This window comes from Balaenoptera ricei, chromosome 2 (assembly GCF_028023285.1).
Source record: "Balaenoptera ricei isolate mBalRic1 chromosome 2, mBalRic1.hap2, whole genome shotgun sequence".
NCBI lineage: Eukaryota > Metazoa > Chordata > Mammalia > Artiodactyla > Balaenopteridae > Balaenoptera > Balaenoptera ricei.
This window is the reverse complement of record NC_082640.1, coordinates 19,734,146-19,745,120: the sequence shown is the minus strand read 5'-3', so window position 1 is coordinate 19,745,120 and position 10,975 is coordinate 19,734,146.

Sequence of the window (10,975 nt, the reverse complement as noted above, 5' to 3'; positions counted from 1 at the left end):
GGGTTGATTTGCTTATTGTTGATATTAAGATAAAGTTATTGTTGAGTTTGAACACTTTTTAATTGGTGGCTGATTTTAAGCCAACTATGTGTTGTTTATTTTTACTCTCTAGATAAGGTTGTGCCCATTTCTAAAAAGCTGTACCTTTGTAAAAATACATTAAAATTTATAATTTGGGGTAATTTTTTAAAGTTGAACTAAGATTCTTTTCTTGGACAACCAGCTCTCACCAGGCTCATTAGGCTTGTCACCTCTACTTATAAATCTCACCATTTTGCTACATAGATGAGTTTGTTCTAATAAACTGTTCATAAGTAGCTTGTTGGTTTCTGGGTATTTAACTTAAGTTCTCTTTGTTAAATATTTACTAGTTAAATCCTGGTGCAACAGGTAAAAGGGTAAACTTTGCTTTTCATTCCCTTATGGTACTTTCTCTGTAGCACCAAAAGTTGTTTTAAATTTCTATCTTCTATACTTTGAATGTTGAGTGAATGATTTATTTAATTTGCTTGTGGTAGTGTGTGTGCGCGCGCGCGTGTGTGTGTGTGTGTGTGTGTATATGTACAACTGATTTTTGTATCCTACAACTGTACTGTCTATTCTAACATTTTTGGTGTGGTCTTTAGGGTTTTCTATATATAATAGCATGTCATCTGCAAATAGAGACAGTTTTACTTCTTCATTGCTGATTTGGATGCCTTTTATTTCTTTTTCTTGTGTAATTGCCAAGTTAGGATTTCCAGTACTCAGTTGAATAAAAGTGATCAGAGTGGGTGTCCTCGTCTTGTTCTTGATCTTGGAAGATAAGCTTTCAGCTTTTTACCACTGAGTGTGATCTTGGCTGTGGGCTTGTCACACATGGCTTTTATTATGTTGAGTTTCAGTCACTGTGTATCCACTTCATTGAGAGTTTCTATCATGAATGGATGTTGAATTTTGTCCAGTACTCTTTTATGCATTATTGTGATGGTCATATTTATCTTTGATTTTGTTAGTGTGGTGTGTATCACATTGATTTGTGGATGTTGAACCATGCTTGTATCCCTGAAATAAACCCCACTTGATCATGCTATATGATCCCATTAATGTATTGTTGTATTTGGTTGAATATTGAATATTGTTAATTTTTGAGGATTATTGCATGTATTTTCATCTGGGATATTGGCCTATAATTTTCTTTTCTTGTAGTGTCCTTGTCTGGTTTTGGTATCAGGGTAATTCTGGCCTAGTAAAATGTGTTTACAAGTATTCTCTGCTTTTCTATTTTTTTTTTTTTTTGGAAGAGTTTGAGAAGAATTTGTATTAGTTCTTCTTAAATGTTTGGAAGAATACACAAGCAAAGCCATCTGGTACTGGACTTTCACTTGTTGGGAGCTTTTTGATTACTGATGCAATCTCCTTGCTTGTAATTGCTTTGTCACATTTTCTATTTCTTCATGATTCAGTCTTGGTAGGTTTTATGTTTCTAGGAATATATGCATTTATTAAAAATTGTCCAATTTGTTGGCATATAATTGTACATAATAGTCTCTTATGATCCTTTGTATTTCTGTGATATCTGTTGTAAATTTCTCTTGTAAAATTTCATCTTTCATTTCTGATTTTATTTATTTGAGTCCTCTCTCTTTTTCTCTCAGTGGGTATAGTTAAAGATATGTTTAATTTTTTTTATCTCTTGAAAAAACAGCTCTTAGTTTCATTGATCTTTTCTTTTGTCATTTTAGTCTCTATTTCATTTATTTCTGCTCTGATATTTGTTATTTCCTTCCTTCTATTAACTTTGGGCTTAGTTTGTTCTTCTTCTAATTCCTTGAAGTAGAGAGTTGTTTATTTGAGATATTTCTTGTTTCTTAATGTAAGCATTTATCACTTGAACATCTCTCCCATAACTGCTTTTGCTGCACCCCTTAAGTTTTAGTATGTTGTGTTTCCATTTTCATTTGTCTTGTGATATTTTTTTATTTCTCTTAAAATTTCTTCTTTGACCCATTGATTGTTCAGTAGCGTATTTTTTAACCTCCACATATCTGTGACTTTTCCAGTTTTTTTCTTGTAATTGATTTCTAGTTTCATACCATTATGGTTGGAAAAGATGCCTGATATAATTTCAGTCCTCTCAAATTTATTAAGACTTGTTTTGTGACCTAACGTATGGCCTATCCTGAATAATGTTCCGTGTGCACTTGAGAAGAATGTGTAGTCTGCTGGTATTGGATGGGATGTTCTTAAATGTCTGCCAAGTTTATCTGGTCTAACATGTCAGTTAAGTCCAGTGTTTTCTTTTTTAAAGATTTTTTTCCTTTTTTTGGATGTGGACCATTCTCCAAAGTCTTTATTGAATTTGTCACGACACCACTTCTGTCCCATGTTTTGGCTCTTTGGCTGTGAGTCATGTGGGATCCCAGCTCCCCAACCAGGGATCGAACCCGCACCCCCTACATTGGAAGGCGAAGTCCCAACCACTGGACCACCAGGGAAGTCCCAAGTCCAGTGTTTTCTTATTGATTTTCTCTCTAGGTGATCGACGCATTGATGAAAGTAGAGTCAATAGAAAAATAGTCCCTACTATTATTGTATAACAGTCTATTTTTTCCTTTAGGGCTGTTAATATTTGTTTTATACATTTAGGTTCCTCTATGCTGGGTGCATAAATATTTACAAATGTTATATCCTATTGTTGGATTGGCCCCTTTATTGTTACACAATAACCATCTTTGTCTCTTATTGCAACCTTTGTCTTAAGGTCTATTTTATCTAATATAAATATAGCTACCCCAGCTTTTTTTGGGTTTCTGTTTATATGAAAGATCTTTTTTCCATTCCTTCACTTTTACTTTGTGTGTGTTCTTAAAGCCAAAGTGAGTCTCTTATAAGCAGCATATAGATGGGTCTTGTTGGGTTTTTTTTAACATCTTTATTGGAGTATAATTGCTTTACAATGGTGTGTCAGTTTCTGCTGTAGAACAAGTGAATCAACTATATGTATACATATATCCCCATATCCCCTCCCTCCTGCATCTCCCTCCCACCCTCCCTATCCCACCCCTCTAGGGGGTTACACAGCATGGAGCTGATCTCCCTGTGTGATGCAGCTGCTTCCCACTAGCTATCTATTTTACATTTGGTAGAGTATATATCTCAATGCTACTCTCTCACTTCATCCCAGCTTACCCTTCCCCCTCCCCATGTCCTCAAGTCCATTCTCTACGTCTGCGTCTTTATTCCTGTCCTGCCCCTAGGTTCTTCAGAACTTTTTTCTTTTTTCTTTTAGATTCCATATTTATGTGTTAGCATATGGTATTTGTTTTTCTCTTTCTGACTTATTTCACCCTGTATGACAGACTCTAGGCCCATCCACCTCACTACAAATAACTCAATTTCATTTCTTTTTATGGCTGAGTAATATTCCATTGTATATATGTGCTACATCTTCTTTATCCATTCATCTGTCAATGGACACTTAGGTTGCTTCCATGTCCTGGCTATTGTAAATAGTGCTGCAATGAATATTGTGGTACTTGACTCTCTTTGAATTATGGATATCTCAGGGTATGCCCAGTAGTGGGATTGCTGGGTCATAAGGTAGTTCTATTTTTTGTTTTTTAAGGAACCTCCATACTGTTCTCCATAGTGGCTGTATCAACTTACATCCCAAGCAACAGAGCAAGAGGGTTCCCTTTTCTCCACACCCTCTCCAGCATATATTGTTTGTAGATTTTTTGATGATGGCCATTCTGACTGGTGTGAGGTGATACCTCACTGTAGTTTTGATTTGCATTTCTCTAATGATTAGCAATGTTGAGCATCCTTTCATGTGTTTGTTGGCAATCTGTATATATTCTTTGGAGAAATGTCTATTTAGGTCTTCTGCCCAATTTTGGATTGGGTTGTTTGCTTTTTTGATATTGAGCTGCATGAGCTACTTGTATGTTTTGGAGATTAATCCTTTGTCAGTTGCTTCATTTGCAAATATTTTCTGCCATTCTAAGGGTTGTCTTTTCATCTTGTTTTTGGTTTCCTTTGCTGTGCAAAAGCTTTTAAGTTTCATTAGGTCCCGTTTCTCTAAGAGGTGGGTCAAAAAGGATCTTGCTGTGATTTATGTCATGGAGTGTTCTGCCTATGTTTTCCTCTAAGAATTTTATAATATCTGGCCTTACATTTAGGTCTTTAATCCATTTTGAGTTTATTTTTGTGTATGGTGTTAGGGAGTGTTCTAATTTCATTCTTTCACATGTAGCTGTCCAGTTTTCCCAGTACCACTTATTGAAGAGGCTGTCTTTTCTCCATTGTATATTCTTGCCTCCTTTATCAAAGATAAGGTGACCATATGTTCATGGGTTTATCTCTGGGCTTTCTATCCTGTTCCATTGATCTATATTTCTGTTCTTGTGCCAGTACCATATTGTCTTGATTACTGTAGCTTTGTAGTATAGTCTGAACTCAGGGAGCCTGATTCCTCCAGCTCGATTTTTCTTTCTCAAGATTGCTTTGGTTATTCAGGGTCTTTTGTGTTTCCATACAAATTGTGAAATTTTTTGTTCTAGTTCTGTGAAAAATGCCACTAGCAGTTTGATAGGGATTGCATGGAATTTGTAGATTGCTTTGGGTGGTATAGTCATTTTCACAAAGTTAATTCTTCCATTCCAAGAACATGGTATATCTCTCCATCTGTTTGTATCATCTTTAATTTCTTTCATCAGTGTCCTATAGTTTTCTGCATACAGGTCTTTTGTCACCTTAGGTAGGTTTATCCCTAGGTATTTTATTCTTTTTCTTGCAATGGTAAATGGGAGTGTTTCCTTAATTTCTTTTTCAGATTTTTCATCATTAGTGTATAGGAATGCAAGAGATTTCTGTGCATTAATTTTGTATCCTGCTACTTTACCAGATTCATTGATTAGCTCTAGTAGTTTGCTGGTAGCGTCTTTAGGATTCTCTATGTATAGTATCATGTCATCTGCAAACAGTGACAGTTTTACTTCTTCTTTTCTGATTTGGATTCCTTTTATTTCTTTTTCTTCTCTGATTGCTGTGGCTAAAACTTCCAAAACTGTGTTGAATAATAGTGGTGAGAGTGGACATCCTTGTCTTGTTCCTGATCTTAGAGGAAATGGTTTCCATTTTTCACCATTGAGAACAATGTTGGCTGTGGGTTTGTCATATATGGCCTTTATTATGTTGAGGTCGGTTCCCTCTATGCCTATTTTCTGGAGAGTTTTTAATCATAAATGGGTGTTGAATTTTGTCGAAAGTGTTTTCTGCATCTATTGAGATGATCATATGGTTTTTATTCTTCAGTTTGTTAATATGGTGTATCACATAGATTGATTTGCATATATTGAAGAATCCTTGCATTCCTGGGATAAATCCCACTTGATCATGGTGTATGATCCTTTTAATGTGCTGTTGGATTCTGTTTGCTAGTATTTTGTTGAGGATTTTTGCATCTATGTTCATCAGTGATCTTGGCCTGTAGTTTTCTTTTTTTGTGACATCTTCATCTGGTTTTGGTATTAGGGTGATGGTGGTCTCATAGAATGAGTTTGAGAGTGTTCCTCCCTCTGCTATATTTAGGAAGATTTTAAGAAGGATAGGTGTTAGGTCTTCTCTAAATGTTTGATGAAATTGGCCTGTGAAGCCATCTGGTTCCAGGCTTTTGTTTGTTGGAAGATTTTTAATCACAGTCCATTTCAGTGCTTGTGATTGGTCTGTTCATATTTTCTATTTCTTCGTGGTTCAGTCTTGGAAGGTTGTACTTTTCTAAGAATTTGTCCATTTCTTCCAGGTTGTCCATTTTATTGGCATATAGTTGCTTGTAGTAGTCTCTCATGGTCCTTTGTATTTCTGCAGTGTCAGTTGTTACTTCTCCTTTTTCATTTCTAATTCTGTTGATTTGAGTCTTATCCCTTTTTTTCTTGATGAGTCTGACTAATGGTTTATCAATTTTCTTTTTCTTCTCAAAGAACCAGCTTTTAGTTTTATTGATCTTTGCAGTTGTTTCCTTCATTTCTTTTTCATTTATTTCTGATCTGATCTTTATGATTTCGTTCCTTCTGCTAACTTTGAGGGTTTTTTGTTCTTCTTTCTCTAATTGCTTTAGGTGTAAGGTTAGGTTGTTTAATTGAGATATTTCTTGTTTCTTGAGATAGGATTGTATTGCTATAACTTCCCTCTTAGAACTGCTTTTGCTGCATCCCATAGGTTTTGGGTCATCGTGTTTTCATTGTCATTTGTTTCTAGGTATTTTTTGATTTCCTCTTTGATTTCTTCAGTGATGTCTTGGTTATTTAGTAGCATGTTGTTTAGCCTCCATGTGGTTATTTTTTTACAGTTTTTTTTTTCTGTAATTGATATCTAGTCATATAGCGTTGTGGTTGGAAAAGATACTTGATACGATTTCAATTTTCTTAAATTTACCGTGGCTTGATATGTGACCCAAAATATGATCTATCCTGGGTAATGTTCCATGAGCACTTGAGAAGAAAGTATATTCTGTTGTTTTTGGATGGAATGTCCTATAAATATCAATTAAGTCCATCTGGTCTAATGTGTCATTTAAAGCTTGTGTTTCCTTATTTATTTTCTGTTTGGATAATCTGTCAATTGGTGAAAGTGGGGTGTTAAAGTCCCCTACTGTTATTGTGTTACTGTCGATTTCCCCTTTTATGGCTGTTAGCATTTGCCTTATGTATTGAGGTGCCCCGATGTTGGGTGCATAAATATTTACAACTGTTATATCTTCTTGGATTGATCCCTTGATCATTATGTAATGTCCTTCTTTGTCTCTTGTAATAGTCTTTATTTTAAGGTCTATTTTGTCTGATATGAGAATTGCTACTCCAACTTCTGATTTCCATTTGCATGGAATATCTTTTTCCATCCCCTCACTTTTGGTCTGTATGTGTCCCTAGATCTGAACTGGGCCTCTTGTAGACAGCATTTGTACGGGTCTTGTTTTTGTATCCATTCAGCCAATATGTGTCTTTTGGTTGGATCATTTAATACATTTACATTTAAGGTAATTATCGATATGTATGTTCCTATTACCATTTTTTTAATTGTTTTGGGTTTGTTTTTGTAGGTGTTTTCCTTCTCATGTGTTTCCTGCCTATAGAAGTTCCTTTAGCATTTGTTGTAAAGCTAGTTTGGTGGTGCTGTATTCTCTTAACTTTTGCTTGTCTGTAAACATTTTAATTTCTCCGTCAAATCTGAATGAGATCCTTGCTGGGTAGAGTAATCTTGGTTGTAGGTTTTTCCCTTTCATCACTTTAAATATATCATGCCACTCGCTTCTGGCTTGCAGAGTTTCTGCTGAAAGATCAGCTGTTAACGTTATGGGGGTTCCCTTGTATGTTATTTGTTGCTTTTCCCTTGCTGCTTTTAATATTTTTTCTTTGTATTTAATTTTTGATAGTTTGATTACTGTGTGTCTTGGCATGTTTCTCCTTGGATTTATCCTGTATGGGACTTTCTGTGCTTCCTGGACTTGACTACTTCCTTGCCCATGTTAGGGAAGTTTTCAACTATAATTTCCTCAAATATTTTCTCAGACGCTTTCTTTTTCTCTTCTTCTGGGACCCCTAAAATTCGAATGTTGGTGCGTTTAATGTGTTCCCAGAAGTCTCTGAGACTCTTCTCAATTATTTTATCTTCCAGCTCGCTTCTCTGTTCTTCTGCCTCAGTTATTCTGCTGTTGGTTCCTTCTAGAGAATTTTTAATTTCATTTGTGTGTTGTTCATCATTGTTCGTTTGCTCTTTAGTTCTTCTAGGTCCTTGTTAAATGTTTCTTGTATTTTCTCCATTCTGTTTCCAAGATTTTGGATCATCTTTACCATCATTACTCTGAATTCTTTTTCAGGTAGACTGCCTTTTCCTCTTCGTTTGTTTGGTCTAGTGGGTTTTTACCTTGCTCCTTCATCTGCTGAATATTTCTCTGTCTTCTCATTTTGTTTAACTTACTGTGTTTGGGGTCTCCTTTTTGCAGGCTGCAGGTTTGTAGTTCTTGTTGTTTTTGGTATCTGTCCCCAGTGGGTGAGGTTGGTTCAGTGGCTTGTGTAGGCTTCATGGTTGAGGGGACTGGTGCCTGTGTTCTGGTCGGTGGGGCTGGATCTTGTCTCTCTGGTGGGCAGGGCCACGTCCGGTGGTGTGTTTTGAGGTGTCTGTGAACTTAATATGATTTTAGGAAGTCTCTCTGCTAATGGGTGGGGTTGTGTTCCTGTCTTGCTAGTTGTTTGGCATGGGATGTCCAGCACTGGAGCTTGCTGGCCGTTGGGTGGAGCTGGGTCTTAGCATTGAGACGGAGATCTCTGGGGGAGCTCTCGCCAATTTGTATTACATGGGGCTGGGAGGTCTCTGGTGGTCCAATGTCCTAAACTTGCCTCTCCCACCTCAGTGGCTCAGGCTTGACACCAGGCCAGAGCACCAAGACCCTGTCAGCCACACGGGTGGAAATACATTTGCTCTTGATTCTTGCAATTTCCTGGCCTGTGAACATAAGAGACTTGTCTCCTGCAGCTGTTAAGGTGAGTAGTTCTCTGCACCTACCTGACAGAATCTTAAAAGTTTATATAGAGGCCGGTTTCAGTCGCATATTCAGTGCCGATGGTCTCAACCCTGCCTTACTCTCTCAAAGGCTGCATCCTTGGAAAAGCTCTGTTTGTTTGTTTTTTGGTTTTTAATCCATTCAGCCACTGTATATCTTTTTGTTGGAGAATTTAGTTCACTTACATTTAATGTAATTATTAATAGATACGGACTTATTGACATTTTAAAAATTGTTTTCTGGATGTTTTGTAATTCCTCTGTTCCTTTCTTTTCTTGTTCTGTTCCCTTGTGATTTGATGGTTTTTCTGAGTGGTATGCTTAGATTTCTTTTTCTTTATCTTTTGTGTGTTTTCTGTAGGGTTTTGCTTTGTGATTACCATGAGGCTTACATAAAACATCTACGAGTTATAACAGTTTATTTTAAGCTGATAACAACTTTGAATGATTCTAAAACTCTACATTTTTACTCTCCCCTCCCACCACATTTTATGTTTTTGATGTCACATTTGCATCTTTTTATCTTTAGTATCCATTAACAAATTATTGTAGTTATAGTTATTTTTACTATTTTGCCTTTTAACCTTTATACTAGTTATATAAATGATTAACCCACCACCATTGCAGCATTAGATTATTCTGAATTCAACTACATATTTACCTTTATCAGCAAGATTTATACTTTTATATATGTTTCCTGTTACTAATTAGTGCCCTTTTATTCCAGCTTAAAGAAGTCTTTTTAACATTTCTTGTAGGGTTAGTCTATTGGTGCTGAACTCCTTCAGTTTTTGCCTGTCTGGAAAACTCTCTCTCCTTCAATTCTGATTTTTGTATATAGATTTTGCATCCTGCAACTTTACTGAATTTGTTTATTAGTTCTAAGAGCTTTTTCTGGTGGAGTCTTTAGGGTTTTGAATATACAATATGTTCTCCTTCAATTCTGAAGGACAACTTTGCTGGGTAGGTTATTCTTGGTTGGTAGATTTTTTTCTTTCAGGAGTTTAAATACATATCCCAGTCCCTTCTGGCCTGCAAAGTTTCTGCTAAAATAATCTGATAATTTTGTGTGTGTTCTCTTGTATATAACAAGTTGTTTTTCTCTTGCTGCTTTTCAGATTTTCTCCTTGTCTTTAACTTTTGACAGTTTAATTATAACGTGTCTCAGTGTGAGTCTCTTTGTATTCATCCTTTTTGAAAATCTGGGCTTCCTGGATCTGGATGCCTGTTTCTTTCTCCAGGTTAGGGAAGTTTCAGCCATTATTTCTTTGAATTAGCTTTCTGCCCTTTCTCCTTCTCTTCTTCTGGCACCCCTATAAATGTGTATATTGGTCTGTTTGATAGTGTCCCATAAATCCCTTAAGTTCTCTTCAATCTTTTGTCTTTTGCTCCTATGATTAGATGAATTCTACTACCTTATCTCAAGTTTATGGATCTTTATGATTGATCTAGTCTGCTGTTGAAACCCTCTATTGAATTTTTCAGTTCACTCATTATACTCTTTAGCCTTGTGATCTGATTGGTACTTTTTAATATTTTCTATCTCTTTGTTGAAATTCTCACTTTGTTCATGCAAATGATGATGGAGCAAAGATGCTCCTGACCACAGTGAGCATCTTTATGTCTGTTAACTGAAGTCTGTTAGATAACTTACTAACCTCTGTTTTATTAAGATCTGTGTCTGGAGTTTTATCTTGGTCTCTAGTTTGGAATATATTCCTCTGTTTCTTCATTTTCCTTGACTCTGTGTTTGTTTTTGCACATTAGATAAAGCAGTCTCCTCTCCCAGTCTTGCTAGAGTGGTCTTGTGTAGGAGATGAACCTTATCTATCAGGCTGGCTCATGCTCCTGTAAACTTTGTGATTGTCCAAGCCACCTTTTTTGTTCCTAGTACCTCCCAGTAGTTGAAGGTATGCCAACTTGGCAGGGTTCCAGAGGAAATGATCACAGCACCTACCTGAAGGCTGGTTGGTAGCTGGGCCCTCAGGCAGCAGCTGGGAAAGTATGTAGATAGGCATCTTCCAGAGAGAAATGGGAGCTGGGTGTTTTTGCCTGCTCCCTCTGCACTGGGCCCAGTTGTATAGCTTTGTGGCCAGGGTGTGCTCTTGAGCCTTTTAAGAACTTCTTTGTTTGCTACATGAATGTAAGTCCTGTTTGCTATCAGGACCAAGCAATTTGGGTGCCTGTGCCTGAGGTGGCAGCCACAAAAGCTGGGGCACAGCTATGTGTACAAGTTCCTTCCAGGGAGATAACTAACAACCTGGAGCAGGCTAGAAAAAAAGGGAGGAAGAGGTGTCTGTGGGCTTCCCTGGTCTTCAGAGAGGATCACAATCAGGCCCTAGGTGCATGGTACATTAGAAGGCTGACCCTCAGGCAGAAGCTTTTGAAGTATGCAGAGACCCCTTTCAGGGAAAGACTGGGAGACTGGGCATTT